Below are 20,691 nucleotides of genomic sequence, written 5' to 3'. Positions count from 1 at the left end.
CCCAGTCCAGAGTGTTTAGACTTAGCTGCTAAGGTTTTGCCATTTTGCAGTTGCCAAACTAAGCCTTCGGGATGGTCCGTGGATTTTATTCAACTCAACTACGTTACTTTCATTAACACAGCATGACACTTATTTGTGTAGTAACACATCACCATGTTTGAGAAGAGGGACACCTGGTGGATGGAATAAGCAAAAGAAAAGGAGTTCTGCTTCCATCTGCATATTTTAAGTGTTTTTCGACATGCCCGTTGATTTTTTTCCCATGGAAAAAAAGTTAATCAATCTATCTAGATAAATATATAGTTGACAAGTAGCCATAATTATTCATGATCAGGTGATTTGGGTAAGATAATTGTTTCATCTAGTTCTTTAATGTTTATTGAATGAATGCTTTTTTAGTCCTTTTTCTTTCATCAGTTCAAATTAGGTTCTTTGAGGATGAAATTGCTTGTTCTTGCAAAAGACATGCATGTGACCTTCTTGGCTACCAATTAAGACCTGTTTTTTAAGCTTAATTGTTGAGCAGAAGAAATGGCAAACAAACGAAGAAAATACCCAGTTGCTTAAACTATTAGATGCAACTGTTTCATTTGTCTTTACTGAAATATTCATTTGAGTTTTTCGCTGTCATTAACTTGAAGTTAATTCAAGTATGTAAATAAAGTGATACATTTCTCTGTGGAGATAAGGTAGTTTTGTATCAGTTCAAGGAAGCAATACAGCAGCAACTGAGAGGCAGCTTCCCGGATTAAATAAGATGAATCCAACTCTATTAACTAAAATGACTGACCCCTTAGTGGTGTTTCCTCATCATTAATTTCTGTACCTAAATAAGCAAGTTGTAGAAGCATCACTTAGGAAGGCAGGGCTGACGTTTTATTCTCTGTGTCCAGAATACAACGTAGACACAAATATTTGGTGAGTGCATCGCTTCAAATCCATCTTAGCTGGAAGTGATTTCAGCCTTCTTTGAGCACTCAGAGCTCGGTCTGTACCTCTCTACTCTTTTGGGGAATAAGAATTGGTGTATTTCTCCCTCTTATTCATTCCTTCATTCATTCATTCACTCATTCAGTGCCAGGCCCTGTGCTGAACACAAAGGCATTTTGCAAGGCGTCTTCCTCCTCTAGACCTTTAGTTGTAAGAAGTAAGATACCACCCCTAGGTTGCTTTGGACAAAATACAACCTCATGTGTATTCTGTTGAATATACAAATGAGTTAGTAAATTGCTAACTTTTCTGAGTGTTTCTTCCTGACATTTTTGACCTCATTCCCTTACCTTTTACCTCAGCCCCATATACTATGACTTCATAAAGGATAGCTAACATCTTCTGGGCATTCATTATATTCAGGCATTATTCTAAATACTTTATACATAAGCTATTTGACTTAATACTCAAAATAACCTTATCAAGTAGAATTTCTAAAAGTATTAAATACTTATTTTTTATTACAGTTTATTTTTTAATTACTTTTTAAATTTTTTGGGGGGGAGGTAATTAGGTTTATTTGTTTATTTATCTTTTTAATGGAGGTACTGGGGATTGAACCCAGGACCTCACGCTTGCTAAGCATGTGCTCTATTGCTGAGCTATACCCTCCCCACTAAATACTTATTTTTTAAACAAGGAGACTGAGGTTAGGTAATTTGCCCAAAGAAAGAGGGCTGGTAAGTGGCCAGGCCAGTATTTGAACCCGGGTAGTTTCTGGTCCAGGAGTTCTTTTAACAACCACATTTATCCTGACTCTAATAATGACCCTCTGGTAAAACACCCAGACACACACACACAGATTAATTAATTTCAAATAACAGTAGGAATGAAAATGAATATGATTTTATGGAAAATGGGGAAGTATTGCAAAAGACAAACCAGGAGTTTCAAACCAGAAGAGCACCCGAAGTCTCACGTGGAAAAAAACTGGAAAATGTAGTTGGTAGGTTAAGAGTACAGCCTTGGGAAGGAGTCCGGGCTCACGTCCCAGCTCTGTGACTGATGAGATGTGGGACCTTATCTATTTAGCTGTATATCTGCCCTTGTTTCTCTAATCTGAAGAGAGGAGGGATCAGAGAATCCACTTTGTAGAGGTATTTGTGAGGACTGAAGATGTTAATATGTATCAAGCACTCATAAGATGACAGGGACACAATTGCGACCCATCTTGCTACTGTTGTCGTTTATCACACTGGGAACATCCTCATTACAGAACAACCTACTGTGTTCTGTGTTGTTCTGATAGAAAAGGGGCCCATTATAAATGCAAGATGCCATCAAACTGGAGGTGCATCTTAATGTTAGAGATGTTGAGATGTAAAAAAAAAAAAAGTATGTCTTAGAATTGATGAAACACTAGTTTATTATTACAGGCAGAATAGAGAAGAAAAAAGAAGTCACTTGAGAGAATTAAATGTTGGTATGCATTCACATTTTCTTCCTAAAAATTCTATTTTTCAATTTCTAGTCATTATTTTTTCAAATATTTTTTGTCTGATCATCAGCATTTAGTATCATTGCTGTGGGAATACTACTTACGTTTAGATTTAAAAGTTAACTGCTGTTCTAAATCCTCTGAAGAAGGACAGAATGCTCTAGAAGGAAGGCATACAGTGTATGAGCATGTGGCTGTGAAGGGGAAGGGGGCCGAAGAGGGTGTGGATACTTTAAAAGTTTTTCAAATCAATATCCAAACAACCTGGTGAATACGAGACTCAGAAAAATGTAAGGGGTTGAAAAATTGAATCAGGTGTCAAGATGAGTTGCCAAACTTAAGACAAATCAATGATTCAAATTATTCTTTCAACAAATATTAAGTTAACCAATGTGAACTCAGTATGCTTTATGTGATAATGTGAAGGACATAAAAAAACAAACAAGACATTATCAATTACAGAAAGAAAAAATACCTAAGAGAAATCTGGAATTAAAAGTATATTTAAAAATAGCACAATTAACTGTGACCATAACATCACATCGCTAGCATATTGTTTTCCTGGTTAATACTGTGTTGTTTCTTTTTATACGCTGATCATTATCAGAAATACTCAGCACTCATCAGGGAGAAACTGGGGACCTACTCAGGAGAGGCTGATTCTGTACTGATGTTAAGCTAACCCCCTTCATGGAATTTAATTCAGCCCCAGAGGAGGCACCAAACAGATTGGGAGAACTTAGAAGAGACAGCATTAGCGGGGTATAGTGGAAGAGATACTAGACTGAGTCCAAGTAATTGAATTCAGGAATCAGCTTTGTAACAAACTAGCCATGTGACACTGCAAACTACCTTATCTTTCTGGGCTTCTGTGCCCTTGTTCATACAAAGCCCATATTGAAGTTAGGGCTTTAAATTTCCTTCCACCTCATATGCTTCAATTTTCTGATATTATGTTTTACAAGATGAGAGAGGCAGGCAAGGAGCTGTTGTCAGATGCTGGGCTGGGAGTACATGCTTTATGATTTATCGGTAGGATCTCAGGGCTTTTCAAAGAAGTTCCGTCCTCACGGGATACTACCTTAGCAAACCTCTACTCGATGTACCTGATAATAATTATGATGACCGTTCCACAGCCCAGTGCCTTCACACCTTCTGAGGACGTGTTATAACTTCCATTTTATAAAGGAGGAACAGAAACACAAAAATGATTATTAATAATGATAGTAACAATTACTTCTGCTTACTACCTGCAACCACCGTGCGAAGGACTTTTCGTATATTAACTCACTCAATGCTCACATCCACCTTATGAAGAAGGGTCTCCTATAATTCTCGGCCTCATGGCTGAAACATCCAATGATTAAATAAGCTACTCACACCACATGGTTGGTAGTAGAGAAACAGGATTCAGACCTCAGCAATCCAACTGCAGAAGCCAGCACCTAGCCACTGCATCTTCTGTTTACAAATGTGCACGAGGTCACACAGCTAAGAAGATGAAAAGTAGGAAGCTCTCCATCCTATCTCTGGTTTCAGTATTTTTGCCTCGGCATGACAGTTCTGGGGTCCCAGGCTCGCTAGAGGACCCAAGTCAAGTCAGCCAGCAATGCCCTAACCAAAAATGAAAAATATTGGTCACATAAGCTTATGAAAAAACTTAAAATAGACCAACAAGTGGGAAAGAGAAGGAGCGTGGAAGTCCAAGTTTAGGAGGGTCTCTACCCTGCACTTTCTGTGTTTCAGAAAGAGGTACATCTGTAAATCTCTATTTCTGTATCTCTGTATCTATCCGATTGAGTCAACTACAAGCCTCTGAAATTCCAGCAGCTAAAATGTCACCATCATCACGATCAGAGTTGGAGTAGTTTTCTCTCAAATCTTAAAACTTAGAGACATCTGAATCGTTTCCCCTCTCTTCCATTCTAAACCTGCATACAGGTGAGAAGTGATCGTTATTTCAAGCCATACACCGTTTCCCTGTCCCTTGCCACGATTACATACAATTCCCCAGCTTGACTGGTAAGGCTTCCTTGGGAATCACACTCAAACACTGTCTGGCACTGAGTGGTACCAAGGACTCGCAGAGAAATGGGTGGAACTGCTAAGAAGGAAAATGCAGGGCAAAGCCAGCTGCTTCCCCCAACGTAATCTAGTAATGCACATTTATACAAAATCAGAGCAGCACATTCAGACTTCATGGGTCCACTCTATGCCATGTGCCCTTTCGCTCTTTTTGACTAAAGTCATAGACACATCTTCATCAGACCCCAAGTCTTCCGTGTCCGCCGAGGCGCATGCTCACTGCTGCAGATGCAGACGAGGCACTCTCAGTTCATTTATACAAAGGCTCCCCAGCTCACGCTTCTTGGAGAAGAACTGCTGACCAGTGATTTGCTTTCTGTCTCCGTTTATGAATCACACGGAAGCTGACACTCTGTATGGGCACTGGAGTGTAGAGCCTCACTCTGGATCCAGACTGCCTGGTCTGGGTTTCAGCTCAGCCACTAAATAACTACGTGGCCTGGCAACTTACTTTACCCTTCGTGCTTCTGTTTCTTATCTGTAAAAGGAGGATGGTGGGGAGGGTACAGCTCAAGTGTGAGAGTGCATGCTTAGCATGCATGAGGTCCTGGGTTCAATCCCCAGGACCTGCTCTAAACAAATAAATAAACCTAATTACCTCAAAAAAAAAATTAAAAGGAGATTGATGAGGTAGTACCTACTACTGAGAGTTATCTACTTGTTAAGAGAATTAAATGAGCTAATAGTTGTTAAGATGTTGAAAACAGTGCTTGGTATATGCATGGCGTTAAATAAATATAAGCTGTATGTTAACTTGGTATATTAACGCAAACAGGAGTTGCAAACTCAGACTTCTTCTGAGGCCAGAAATGTAAAATAAGTGACTCTAGGATGGGGTCTAGGGAAAACTGGAGAGTACATATTCTGCCTAAAATCTCCCAAATTTGAACTGCTTTTTAAAGCACTGTGAAATCCAAACAAAACACACCCACTGCTGAATTTAGCCTTGTGTAGAGAAATGTGGGCTAAGAAATTCTTCCATGAATGGTACAATAAATATTCTAGCTCTCTGCAGAATTAAAGAATTTCAGTTTATCATTTAAAGAAAAAATTGTTGTGATGGTTGTTTTACATCCAGGAAGATGGAACCATAAAACCATCAAATGCAAGACTAGAAGTTTAGACACCAATCCAAGGGCAATAATCATTATGTAAGGTCACTGAAAGGGTTTGCTGGTGTCGCTAACCAGAGCTGGCAGCTCCAGCCTGAACCGGGGCGGCTGGGAGAGGGTTGAGGAAAAGCACTTGCGAAATGAGGGGAACTCCTATAACTTCCATGGTCTTGACAGTGACCAGTAACCTTGGGGCCATGAGAAACAATGCAGGAATGTGAGCTGTGCTGGGGAGTGACTAACAGCCCTGCAGACAGAAACCACCAAGAAGGCAGCGAGGATGGAGAGAAGGAATGTGCGTTTGGCATCCAAAAGTCCAGCTCCAGTGCATTCCAGCTATCAGCCTTAGGCAAGCCCCGTAGCCTCTGAGAGCTTATGCTCCATATAAAAAGATGATCATTCCTGTGTGACTACTTCAAGGAGAGACTTTGAATATGGAATGAAATCAGGGTGTGAAGATGGGTTTGGCAACTGTTAAGTACTGTGTGGATATAGGCTGTTTTTTTTTTAAGGGCTTCAGGCCAAATTTCATGGAAACAAAGACAAAGCACTGCAAAGGAAAACCTTCATATAACAGTTCTTTTAAGACCCCCCCCTCCATGTCCTATTCAAACTGGGATCGTTTGATACAATTGAAACTATCACAGGCAGTTAATCTTCCGAAGTTGCTTGTTCACAGAATGAAATCTGTGCATTTTTGTAAATAGAGGAAAATTTTCAGCCACAGCCCAAAGCACTTTTTACTCCCCAATTATTTTTTTTTCTCCTTTATCTCTTCAGTCACCTATGTTAAAACAACTTAGGAAGAATATGCTAACAAAAAAAATTATTATTTTCAGGACTCAATTCTTCGAACTCATTCTCATGCAGGGGCTCACTGAGACACAAATCTCATCAGACATATAAATGCCCAGGCTCTGGGAATATACTGGTTAAAACATAGAGCCTTCATATCCAATTAGTGACATGTATGGTGGGGAGACAGACTTGCCAACAGTTTCGGGACAATGGTAATGGCTGTAGGAGAGAACTAACAGGAGCATTGAGGAGGGACGTCTCATCCTCCTGGGATGTGAAGGAGGAACGGGTGTTTTCCAGGGTGACAGAGACAGATGCACATGCGCCAGGGCAGGGAGAGTGAGCGTGGCGAAGTCTCCTAAGTAAGTAGTTCAGTTCAAAGAAGAGTATAGAGAACATAGGGGAGAGTTAGAATGGAATTGGGCGTGTTTTCAAGGCCAAGACGGGGAAGGGCTACGTACAGTATGGTTAGCAGTATTTGACAGTGAACTACTGAGGACTTTGAGTAATAGGAACAGATTTGCCTGTAAGAATAACCACTTCAGAGATAACGGCGATCATTCCTGGAGTCAGGAATGCCACTTTGAAGGCCACGACTCTAAACAAGGAAGGAAACTGTAAGTCCCTAATCATTATAATTGCAGTTGGGATGGCAAAGGGTATATATATGGATTAGAATTATGCAGAGCTGGTGTTCGCTTTGACTCAGTAAGTGAGGTGGGGCTGGGGTTGGGAAGAGGGAGAGAAAGAGAGACAGAGAGACAGAGACAGAGGGAATAAATCTAGTGTCATTCTACAGTTATGTTTTGGGCATCTGGGTGCATGTATTTACGGGGAATAAGATTAGGAAGATACGGTTAAGTATGTGGGACTTCATTTTAGAATGACTAAATTTAAGTCATCTGTCTAACACCTGACTGGAGATTATCTATGAAGAGGTTGAATGACCAAATGACCGTTAATGGTGGTTAGTTCTGGAGCTGCAGAGAGGAATCTGGTCTGAAGACGTACATTCAGAAAGTTATTAGCAAATGGGTATTTGGTATCTTGAGTGAGAATGATACTGACTAGAGAGGATACACAGAGTAAAAGCAAAGGACTGAGATAGACTCGTGGGGAACCCAGGCATTTAAAGGGTGATTGGAAGGCTGAGAAAGAATAGGCAGACAGAGAAATGGTGGAAAAAATCAGGAGGAGAGAGTGTCATGAAGAGAAAAGTCAACAGTATCAAAATTTCCAGTTATACAGAAACGAACAATTATTGGCTTGGTCCATCAGGTGATGGAGACCTTTATGAGACTGTTTCATTAAAGTAGTGAAGGTGGAGCTACGCCGTGTGGATTAATGGAAACTGAGAAAGTGAGGTGAGACTCTCAAGATGCTTGGCTTTGAGACTATAAAACAGAATATACACTATTTAGTAATTATTTTACCTTGCATAGAATAAGCCAGGAAGCATAAAATATTCTGTTAACACATTGAGGAGGAGGATCTTGGCAGTGGTGGGAGAATAAGAAAGTGTTCCAAAGACAAGCTGGTGAAATTTTTGAAATCTATACACAACGAACATGATTGGCCACTTGTGAAATTGTCTACGAACCTGTGATAGGAGTTTGGGAACACACAAAAGCCTAATTAGGGTGACAAGATTTAACTCAGAGAGACAGGAAAAAAAATCTATGCAAAACCCAGAAAGCAAGAATGGAACTCAATTATACTGTTTCTCCACAACAGACTGCCAGATACAAGTCAGCCCCAGGGGCAAAAGAAGAGAAACCAATATGAGTCAGAAGTTAATGGCATTTATCCAGTCACCTGTCGATGGACATTTAGGTTGCTTCCATGTCTTGGCTATTGCATATAGCGCTGCTATGAACACTGGGGTGCATGTATCTTCTCGAATTCCCTCCGGATATATCTATACAATTGAATACTACTCAGCCATAAAAAAGAATAAAAGAATGCCATTTGCAGCAACATGGATGGACCTAGAGCTCATCATTCTATGTGAAGTAAGCCAGAAAGAGAAAGAAAAATGCCATGTGATATCGCTCATATGTGGAATCTAAAATCTGGAGTCCCACCATCACACACACTGGTGTCTCATCATCCATTTCGGGCTCTTCTTCATCTTTTGTAATGATTCTACTCAAAATGATGTCCTTTCTTTGATGGACGAACAAAATCTCTGCCCAAGAGCTCTGGCTTCTTGGAACCACTGCTCAAGCCCATTTCCCTCAACCCAGTTTTAATCTCTTCCTCTCTCCTGGATGCTTTCTGCCATGTATTAGAACATTGCTGGAAGGAAAAAATTTCTTCTACCCTTCTAGGTTCTTCTGGCTAGTCTCGTAATTGAATTGCCCCAAGACAGATTACTAGGAGAAGATCACATTTTAGTTTCGTATGTAGAAACATGAGACCCACAGAAATGGCTAATGCAGGCAGCTTTTATACCTTTAAGACAAACAACACATTTGTGAGAACCTGGCAAGACAAAGAAACAGAGGCTTGGGTACTAATTAGTGAAGAATCTAGCAGAGTTTGTTTACACAGCCTTCCGGACCTCTGGTGATAAGGATGTCTCTCTCCCTCCTGGAGAGTCACACAGGAGATTTATTTCCCACTTCCAGGGGGACAAGAGGTGGGTCAGAGTGTTCTTCTTAAGCAATTCTAATTCATATTTATCAATGTGATACTTTGGCCGATTCTGAGGCAGCCTGCCCTGAGTCCGGACATCTGAGCCTCTTCAAACTTAAAAGGGACACCATCGACCCTTTAGGGAGTCTATGTTCCTATAGATGCCAACACCTCTTCTCTTTAACTCTAGACTTCTGGACAGGCATCTACAGTCACGTCTTAATTTCTTTACATCCCACTTCTCAATTCTCTCGAAGGTCACCAATGATCTTCAGGTCATGAACCCAAGAAATACAGAAGTGTGCACTGACCCTCTTGTCACTTACTTGCTCCTTTGCTTTGGCTTCCATGACAACACTCCCTCCTGGTTCCCCTCCCGCCTCCCTGTCACAGCCTCAGTGCTATTTGTGACTTACCTTTCTCTGTCGCCCTGAGCTAACTGTGGAATATGCATGGTTTTAATGTTGGATAATACATCTGTAAACAATCAAATGAAACCCCTGTGGCCTAAAGATTCTCTTGTCTGCTCTCTCTTTGGGGTGAAGTGATCCACTCCTAAGCTCTAATTACCACTGTATGTTAATGACTCCCTAGATTAATTTTTGTGCATGGATAGGAGCCTTAGCTCTATGTGGCCAACTGAATACTGGTAACTGTCTATATTTCCAGATATATGCTTTATAGGCATCAACACATCTAAAGCTTTCCTGTTGATTTTTTTCCCTACATACCTGATTTTCTTCCAGTATCTCTTATTTCAATAAATGGCACCAATAGCTTAAGCACCAGTTGTCTAGTTTTCATCAACTGCTTCCAATTCCATCACCTAAGAATGTCTTTACTCTCTAATGGGTGTTATGTTTATAAATTCTTCAAAATTTAATGGAAATAAAGAGTTACAGAAGATTGAATGTTGAGGGGAGAAGACAGTGAGATACAGGATCATGTAGACCAATGTTTTTCAACTCTGGTTGTGCGTTAAAATCAGCAGAATAGTGTTTTAAAATACCAATACTTGGGCTGCACTTCTCAAAGACTGTGTTTCCCTTGACCTGAATTGGTCCCTGGGTGTCAGTGTATTTTTCAGAGATCCCAGAGGATTTAATACGTATTCAGGGCTGACATCAACTGACATAGGGTCAATCAAGGGAGAAATTTTTTATTGTTAATATTATCATTGTTGTATTTTGTTTTATAGTATAGCATATGTATAAACATATGCTGAGAGAAAAATGTTAGTGAAGGGGGTGATTGAAGATTCTAGGGGGTGGGTTGTAACTGATGGAACAGATTCCTGAAAAGTGGAAGGGCATGAGTTCCAGGCTACAGGGTTTACTTTGGACAGGAGCGTGATCTTTCCTCTGAGGCTTGGGGAAAGGGAAAAAAAAAAGAGACAGACAGGTCTAGGGACATTTATAGGTCTGAGCAACAGGACAGGAAGTACAGTGAGTTCCTTTGTGATGACCTTAATATTTTTCTGAGAAATAGGAAGCAACTTTATCAACTGAGCGTGAATCTGAAACTCACTACACCAGGACCCTGGCGTTGGGCGAGCATGGATTTGTATGCAAGTCTTCTCTCCCGAATGATTTATCATTTTAGTGGCAAAGGGACAGATTCTGCCCTTCTTCAACCACCTGTTATGGGGATAACCACAAAGCAAGTGCTCAAGAAACATTCTGGTTAATCTCAACTCATTATTTTTTGCCTTTCCTGCTACTGAAATAATCATTCTCTTTTTTTCTGCTTCATTCTGAAAACCTTTTGTTACTGTCCAATCCAAGTCATTGCTTTTTTGAACTTCGTGGTTTATGTTCGGACTCTTCCCTTTCATAGCTTCACAGATCTTCCCTTTCATAAAATCCACAGTGGGACAGTTTCTAGAAAAAGACATAGTGGACACTAGGATGTCTTCTGGAAAAAGACACAGAGGACACAAGGCCACTTTTTGGGAAAAGGATACAGTGAAACTTTCTAGTTCTGTGAAAGCATCTCTGGAATTCCACAAGGCAGCATGCCATTTGGGGCAGACAAACACTAATTCTAGAAAATCCAATCCAGAATTAATACAGTTAAACTTAGGAAACAGATACATAAGTACGCAATTTTTATGCAAAGTATTTTTTTCAGTTTTCAACATAATAACAAGCATACATGAATGGACTTCTTTAAGATATGTTTTCTTTAGCGGGATCCTATATAACTTTAATTACTTGAGACAAACCAAGTTAGGACAACTAAAACCTAAAGAATTTAGAGTTCCCTATCAGTTGAGGATAAATCAAAAGGTTGTTATTCATTTCCAAAATCATATGCGTGCCTAGAAAATCCAAATTCATGTATGGATATTTAGTTACATGTTCTGGGAACTTGTGCATTAATGTGAAATACACCTTTACTGGGTGCTCCATGACCCACCCTTATTGTGTGAATGTAGCTCCCTTACGTTCACACTTATCTATGAGAAGCCCAGGACTGAATCTGGGTTTATCAACCAGCAATACTTTGTTCTCCTTCTAAGCTTAGCTCTATGAAGAGTTTTATAGAAGTTTAAAAATAAATGTTAGGAGCAGCTTTTTTTTTTTTTTCATAAGGAATATACAGTGCAAACTCGTCAGGGAAGTTAAGGCACACGAGAGACAAAAAAAACCTGGTCAACAAGCACTTACTGAATATTTCATGTAATGAATATTTATTGAGTTTCTACTTTGTACTGTGTGTGTGTGAGACAGTATGGAAAACTGAAGCCTCTTTCGTGGCCAGTTTATGCCGACCAGGTCTCCATATAACTCTCTATTTGCTTGCTGTTTTATTTTTTTCTAGAACTTGTCAATGCTTGAAACAGCATACATATTATGAATATGTTATCTTCCCCCACTAGAATAAAAGAGAATTTTTTATTTTGGATCTCCAGAATTGAAAGCAGCAGTTGACACATTAGAAAATGCTCAATAAATATTTATTGAATAAATAAAAGACCCCTATGCAACAGGATTTAGAATGGAGCAAGGCCACTGCAAACGACCAGTGATGAGAAAATTCCGTGGAAAAAACTCCCCTTGGTCTAGCAGGAAATGAAAGGTGAGATACTGACATGGTGAGAGGATGCCAGCCAGGAAAAAAAGACTAAAGGCTCTCACAGCACAGCCTCTGAGTACATTTATTCGTTAACATTATGGTTAAACCATTTCCCTGCCACGGGTTTCTGTAAAATTAATTTCACGTGCGGTCCTTCCCAGTCCTAGAACTGATAAGTATTTAATTTTGAAATTCCCAAATGTTTTCATATGGTGGCTTTAAAGTTGAGCTTGAGAAACTGCCTGGCAAATGGAAACTAGGATACGCTTTTTCAGAGGTCATCGGTTAGGTTGTGAAATCTATAAAACCATAAGGCTGGGCTGGCAGTTCTGTTCCAAACAGCCTTGCGGAGTTTGATTTCCAATGGCATCCATGCAGATCTCCCAAGGCCCTGTGGAATGACTGGGACTGATCTCAGTCTGGGCTATGCTCTGGGTTACTCTGAACTCATTCAGGTCACATAGAGACCTCTGTTTAGTCTGGGGTTGTATCCATTCTTGCCACCCCAAATTATGGTCCTCTGCCTAGGGGAGTTATGATCTTACGGAAGGGCCATCAGTCTCTTTCATGGTGTGAGAATTCCTCCAAACACATCACTGTGCACACAGACAGGGGGCTCTCACTGGCTATTGCCTTCTGTGTCTAGTTCTTAAGGAATAAAATTTGGATTTTGAAACCAGGCTGTAAACTTAAATCCAGAATGGAGTGATCCTCAGACCGTCATACTCTTTTAAGGAAGAATTTTAAACAGAATGACGTCTGGACAGAAGGTGGGGGCATGACGCAAATATATCAGGTATTGTTAAGTGTCCGATAACTAGTAGACCTAATTATTTGTATTAAAGGAGGGAACGAAGATGGTTAGGGAATTCAAACAGTAAAAACTAAAGAAATTATATAAATAATTTCAGAATGAAAAAAGCATACCAGCCATTGCTTACTTTCTCAAAAAGAAAGAAGGAGAAGATGAAACAATTTGTCTTTTATAGTAGCATCTCATTTGGGACTTAAAAAAATGTTCAGGTGTCTCATAGCGACTGATGAGCAATTGAACATGGAAGATGGAAACAGGATGGTGTGAGGACTGGTTTAGTGTCAAAGTTGCTGTAAAACATGTCTTCTTATCAGCCAACTGCCCTATTCCCTACTTAGGCCTAACACTATTTTTTTGCTTCCATATACTATTATAGCTCACAATAACTTACGCTGTATCTAACTAGAATTGATCAGAATGAAAATAAAAGATAAACAATGTGCACTGACCAGAAGAGGACTGTAATTACATAAAGTCCCACAACTAAACGTGACTGTGTAAGTATGTTTAATATACCAGGCTCTCAGCCTCTTAAAATTAATTAAGTCCCTAATGAAAGTTGTCTGCTATCAGAATCACCAATTTTCTTTTTTGCAACAATACAGCCACATCAGTTTTCAATTAAGATTCAAAAAGCCAAGTCCTGATGAGCAAGAAAGGCATAAATGATTTATGAGTGTCCTACTTTTCTGTAATGTTACGTCTATTATTCTGCTTTAATCCCCAGCACGCTTTTTAATTCGTGAAAAATTAATGCCAAGGCTATTTTATAAAGATTATACCCACTTTGAAGGTAGCTATTCCAGGAAGCATATTCTAAAACTAAGAAGGCAATCTTCACAAATTTAGCCAGCTGATTCCTAAAACACCCAATTAAATATGAATAGTTTCTTTTTGTTTAAGTGGCATCCTTTTCAGCTCAATGATTCTAATGAACCAATAGCTATCATTTCTTCTTGCTTTATAACAGGGTGAAATATTTCCCAGGTATTTTTATTACTTTTTCCCCATTCAGAACTGAAGGACTCAGGAACACACAAGTTGGAAAACATTCATTCAGATGCTTAAAACTGTTGAATCCTAATTCTGTTCAGAATGACTTGCTGGGAGTTTGTAGTGCCTGAAGCCGTCAGAATATTTCCTTTCCTTTGATCTTCACTTGGCCACACTGCTGTTCCACAATTCTTGCTTCATTAAATTCTGTTGTCATGCTCGGATCCCAGATTAAGGCAGCATTCCGGGAAAGTGTTTTAATGATAGCCTCTCTGAGTTAAAGGCAGAGGAGGCAAAGTTGTAAGGGTGCACAAGGTAATTTCATAGCCATCCAAAGCCAAGCCTCACATAAAATGTAACTGGGCACAGGAAAACTGAGATTCTTCTTGATCTCTCAGTGGCTGCATTATTTCCGCATAATCAACTTGCACACGGCCAGACTGGGAGCCAGTCCCTAATCCCTAGCATGACCCATTTGCTCAAGCATCTGCTGCCAACTTTAGACAGACTGTTTCTCTTGATCTGAGTTCTCAAAAGGAAAAAAACCCTAAAGGGCTAGGCTTGTTTCTTGGGAGTGCTCTTTACAAAAGGCCATGTCATAGGTTCCCGGTCAGCTAAGAATAGGACGTTCTCGGCTTAGAAATCTTTCTGTGGTCCCGTCATTAATGGCCAGAAACAGAGGATCACATCATCAATAGCGTTGCTTTTCCAGGGCCTGTGGGAGGGCAGGCACAGTGAACTTGTCTCCATCAGGACTGCAACTGCTCACTTATTTGAAGATGCAACATTCATTCATAACTAAGTTCTTATAAATGTTAGGTATCATTATCAATATCAGTCATTATCATCATTTATTCATTTATTCAGTAAATATTTTAAATCACTCATGATATGCCAGCCACTCTCTAAGACTGTGGACATAAAGATGGTGAAAGTCTTTATTTGAAATAAAGTAGATTCTAAATTTTTAGGAACATATATACTTCTGAGACAGTTTTTGGAAGAAGGAAAACATGGTCACCTTCCCAACCACAGGTAGAAAAATTTGCCTTCAGTGAAATGGAAATATAAAACTGATGATTAGAAATGCCTGGCTCAAGTGTAGTTCAAGGGTTCCAAGTCAGGCTGAAAAAAGAAATCCAAAGGGAAGATGCAACCAATCAGCAAATGTCAGGATGATGTTGGGTGACAAGGATCATTCTCTGCTTTGCCAGGATACCCAGGGACTAACACAGTCTTCTAGCACATGTAGAGAAAGTGACTGTCCCCGCCCTAATTATCAGAACAAATGTTCTCTGATATGCACGTTAATGGTGTGGCTTGAGACTCATGATTGTAAACTCAGACATGTAAACTACAGGGTACAAGCAGTTAAAATAAATGAGTGAAACAGACCAGCGTAATTCATCATCAGACAGTGCCAGGGACCAAGGTGAATGGGAAAGAACACACCCTATCTAAAGGTAGAAGCTGTTATGCAGCCATTTGAAAACATGGCACTGTGATGCCAGATCTCCCAATTTTTAAATAAATACTTGAAATGCAAATTTTTGTATAAAATCCCCGACTTAAAAAATGTAATAAAGTCTATTCAAAATATTTCTGGGAGCGGCATCCAGATTGAAGTCTACCAAATTGCAAGGCCGGTCTGACATCAAGCAGCACATACTGGCCTTGCCACTCACACTCTGGCCTTGAGGAGGTACACGTGAATGCTGTGTCTCAGAAGGTGTTCTGGGCTGCCCAAAGTGGGGCGTCATTACCAATGGAGAAACCACAGGATCAGTGGCTGTGCTCCACTGAATAACAGGCCCCCAAAGATGTCAACTGAATATCTTGAGATGGGAAATTATCTTGGATTTTTATGGTGGGCCCAGTGTAATCACAAGAGTTCTTATAAAAGAAAGGCAGGAGGGTCAGAGTCAGAGAAAGTGAAAGAGATGTGATGAGGGATGGTTAGGTCAGAAGGATGTCATTGCTAGAAGGGGCCATCAGCCAAGGAATGCAGGTGGCCTCTAGGAGCTGGAAAAGGCAAAGAACCATTTCTCTCCTAGAGGCTCCAGAAGGAACCAGCCCTCTAGACACCTTGACTTTCGCCTTGAGAAAGCCTCATTTTGGACTTCTGACCTCCAGAATTATATGATAATACATGCTGTCTCCAAGTGATTATGTTTCTGGTGATTGTTGTGGGAGTCACAGGAAGCTAACACAGCAGCATAGAACTTGCCGAAGGGTCGGGCACCCTCTTCTGACCCAGAGGAGGCTGTGGGAGAGTTAGAGAGGGAGCTTTATCACCAGACCCGGGCCGTGAATTCCAGAGCTCCCTGGCACCAAGGGAACCTACTGTCTATTAGAAGGCCCTTGACATTCCCTGCATGAATAATTCCCCTCTTGCTGGAGCCCTTTTGGGTAGTTGCCAGTCATCTCCAGTCCTGACCAGACCTTTTCCAAAGCCCACGGATGAGAGGGGAAGCAGAGCCACATGGTGGAAAGAAGATTATCTTTAAAAATCAAACGAGACACTTTCTGTGTGACCATCTCCATGAACCTTGATGTCATTATCATAAGATGAGAATAATAATATGACCTAGAATTATGAGACAGAGGGATGAAAAGCCTCTAGCATGGTGCCTTCGGAATAGTGGGAGCCCAATACATGGTCATTCCTTTATTGTCACCCTATATTCTCTAGCTTGATCATTATCACAACATCGAGTTTTCTACGTATCCTTAGTAAATGAGCAGCTCCAGATGGTTGTCAGGGTGGCTTAAGGACAGTGGACTTGTCTAGAAGCCTCTCATTCTTCTGACATTCTCGTGACAGGAGGTCGTATTATAAATGTACCATTTTCACAGTGTCGGAAGCCGTCTGTTCTCCCACTGTTTTTGAAGGAGTCTTTGTTAAGAAAAAGACAATTAACCTGATATACAAGTTACAAATAAGCCACCGCACGAGAGGAAATCCAAATAATCGATACACGTGAGAGATGCTCGGTCTTTTACATCGTCCCGGAAGTGCAAACGTAAGCAACAATGAAGAGTAATTCTTAGCGCCCCGCCCCCGGCCTCCCAGTCAGGAAAAGGTAAAACGAATCAACAGCCAGTTGCTGCTGGAGAGACTCTGAACCAGTCAGGTGCCTTTACAGATGACTGGTGAATTGCTGCAGCTGTTCAGAAAATAGTAATTTGGTAATTTATCAGTTAAAATCCTCTTGGGATAAATAATCTCTCTTGAAAATCTCTTATGCATATATATAAAATACACAAATGAACAATGTTATTTATGTACACATATGTGTCCACAGATAACATATACACATACATATATACATTTCTTTTTCAAGAGTGTGAATTAAAGATATTTATTGCAGCAATTTTGTTGTGGCAAGTACAAAATGCACACACACACACACACACAAAACAACCAGCTGTATAGTGAATCTGAGGACCCGTTTAAGAAAATGTGGGACATACAAACTTCAAAATTGAGAATTATTTAGAATTATTTTTCTATTTTGAAGAAGTAAGTTAATTTTATAATTAAAGACTTCAAGGTTATCTATGACCTGTTATTATTAAGAAATGCAAATTGTAGAGTATGATGCCATTTAAAAAAATTTTAAAACACTATACATGTATTTAAAATAGAGAAATGGGTAATATAAATTTGAAACACTCACATCCCTACATAATCATAAAACTAAGTTTCAGTTTCTTAGAGTATGTGTTTATATATGTGGAATCCTTATTACCCAGTCTTCCCTAATAAGTTGGAAATAAATTATTAAATTATTAACAAATTATTAGGTTATCAATGTTATTTTGCATTTGGATTAATGATACTTTTCTTAAAAAAAAAGTCTTTTTTTGGTAACAGAAACTACCAACAATACAGCAAATGTTAAGATCCCAAAGGCAATTAGTACATTATTTTGAGTTCAGAAAAGTCTAGGCAAAAAGAAGGCGCTGCATCTGGGAGGAGGGGACAAGACGTGAGCTCGGAGCTGGGGTGAGCACATTCCGGCTGACAGGAAAGACAGTCCGGCTTTCAGCAGGTAAGAACTGCAGGTGGGATTTTCACAAGACACGGCTCATGGCAACACAGAAGGTTACCAGCAGGCAGAGGTGTGAGCTGGCTGTGGCTTGAAAGACAAGACTAGCAAGACTAGTAAGACTAGTAATAAGGCAGGTTTCTAGGCTCGGAGGAACTGAAGTGCCGGTTGTCTGAACAAAGCAGACACTCAGGAAAGGAAGATGATGTCAAGAACCCTGGTCATTAGCAATGGAACTTATGGAGAGTTCTGGTCAGGGCCACCACAAGTGGCTGTGTGGGCTGTGGGATGGACAGCTTCAGGGGATGCTGTCAGCTTAAACGGCCGTGTGAAGGGTACCTCCTAGGGTTGTATGACAAGGCAAGAATTTTAGTCCTGGTATGTCCCCCCGAGAACAGAGTAGATTAGCAACAAAACTGACAATCCTGCTGATTATCACCACCACCGTCATCATCATCACCATCACCATCATCACCAACATCATCACCATCACCATCATCACCACCATCATCACCATCACCACCACCGTCATCACCATCACCACCACCGTCATCATCATCACCATCACCATCATCACCATCACCAACATCATCACCATCATCACCATCACCAACATCATCACCATCACCAACATCATCACCAACATCATCACCATCACCACCATCACCACCATCACCACCATCACCACCACCGTCATCATCATCACCATCACCATCATCACCATCACCAACATCATCACCATCACCACCATCACCAACATCATCACCATCACCACCACCGTCATTGTCATCACTATCACCACCATCATCATCATCACCACGTAATCACCACCACCACCACGATTGTGACAGGTGACATTATGACAATGTGTTATGCTTTACAGAACACATTCACTGATTAGAAAGAGCCAAAGGAGGAAGCCAGGTCAGATATTACAATCACCATTAAAATGGAGAAACAAAGACTCCAAAATGCTCACTGATTTGCCCAAGATCTCAAAGCTAGTCAGTGGCAGAACAGGCAGCTGAACCTAGGATTCCTTCTTCTAAAACCATTCTATTCCCATTGTCTTAGACGGTTCACAGTGGGAATGAAGACTGGCCCATGACACTGGGACCGGGCTGAGGCTGAAGCCTGCTGAGCAGTGAGCCAAACAGATCATTATACACACTGTGATTTTTTTTTAATATGAATTATAGTTTCTTATTTTTCCAAATCCACGGGGTAAACAAACTCTCCCTGCAAGGGGATTTCCTGCTGTGGAACATTCAGACTCAACTTGCCCATACTGATTGCTATTTTGTTGTGGTGACAATTTGTTTAGACAGAACATATTACACAAAAGATTTATGGCAGCTTACAAAAACACATACCATACAAAATAAAATTGAATAAAAAGGAAGGAAATGAGGAAATTGAATTAGAAGGAAAACGAGTGGAGAAAACATCCTGCCAAGAATGAGGTTCACAAAATAAATAAGGCACTCAATAAAGTTCTCTGTATTTGCTAGAGGTAGACCACAGAGTTGGCTTCCAGCTATTGAGCAGCCAAGAGAAAGAGGGAAACATGATTCACAGGATTTAAAAGATATAGTTATAAACCAACCAGTGGCTCGGGAGAAATACAAGTATTCTTGGTACCAAGACTAGAAAGATATATTTTCCATTGTTCCATATGAGGCTAATAATAGCTGCTCATTTTTATAGGATCTTCCCGCGTGTTACGCATGATGCTCAGTGCTTTGAATGCTTTATCTCAGCCAATTCCCACGTAAATTCTATAGGATGGGTATTATTAGTAACACTTCTTTACAAACGAGGGAAGTGAAATACAGAGGTGTTAAGTGAGTCACCGAAGGAAACACAGTAAGTACCTGATTTGGGATTTCAACACAGTTCCACCGACTCCAAAGCTATGCTTCTCCCACCAGGTTCCATTTAGGAGCTAAACCTTGATCCAACCCCCAAGTATCCCCGAATATACAACAGAATCCCTGAACAGACAATACAAGATAGTGCCCACCACTTTCTCCCTGCTACATCACTTCATTTTGTCTTCTTCAATGCGCTCACCACCATCTGAAGTTAACGTGCTCCATCGCTCACTTATTTTATTTTCTTTCTCCTATTAGAATACAAACTACTGGCTGCAATGCTCATGTTTATCTCACCATCTTGTATCACCAGACTCTATTGCCTAGGACCTAGGAGGCACTCAATGATATTTTTAAATGAATGAATGTTTCAAGGAGCAAGGACTAGGGGTCTACTCAAACCATTGGCTTGTCTGAGGATCCAATGGCCCCTGTTATTTTTGATTTCTTCCAGATAATATCTGTGTACTCTTCTCCAGTCTCCTTGACTTATCTATACTAGTTACTCACCAAAAACACCTTGTTTCCTATAACTTAGCTATTTCTCCTCATATAGCTTGACATAGACTTGACTTTATTCATTTGATCTTGTAATTTTTAAAATTATGCTTGAGAATATAGATGACACCATGACTTGTCATACATGAAGAAATTTTTAAAAATTCATTTGCCCATAAAAAAATGTAACTGTTGATTTTTAAAAGTCTACATTCAAAGAATTTTCCACAAGGCTGTTTCAATATAGATTTTTTTATTTGCTACCCAGTATTTCCTACTAAAACAAAACAAAACAAACCAAAACCAAAAAAAAAAAAAAAAA

The 20,691-nt window shown here is 40.1% G+C and overlaps 1 protein-coding gene across 2 annotated transcripts in view; it reads right to left on the bottom strand.

Annotated features, from left to right (window-relative positions):
- The window catches only part of PTPRR (protein tyrosine phosphatase receptor type R), a 228,504-nt gene that overhangs the window by 173,463 nt on the left and 34,350 nt on the right, over positions 1-20,691 (bottom strand). The gene's annotated exons all lie outside the window — the stretch shown is intronic.

Source organism: Camelus bactrianus, chromosome 12, assembly GCF_048773025.1.
Source record: "Camelus bactrianus isolate YW-2024 breed Bactrian camel chromosome 12, ASM4877302v1, whole genome shotgun sequence".
Lineage (NCBI taxonomy): Eukaryota > Metazoa > Chordata > Mammalia > Artiodactyla > Camelidae > Camelus > Camelus bactrianus.
The sequence above is the reverse complement of the archived record's forward strand: the minus strand, read 5'-3'. Positions and strand labels throughout refer to the sequence as shown.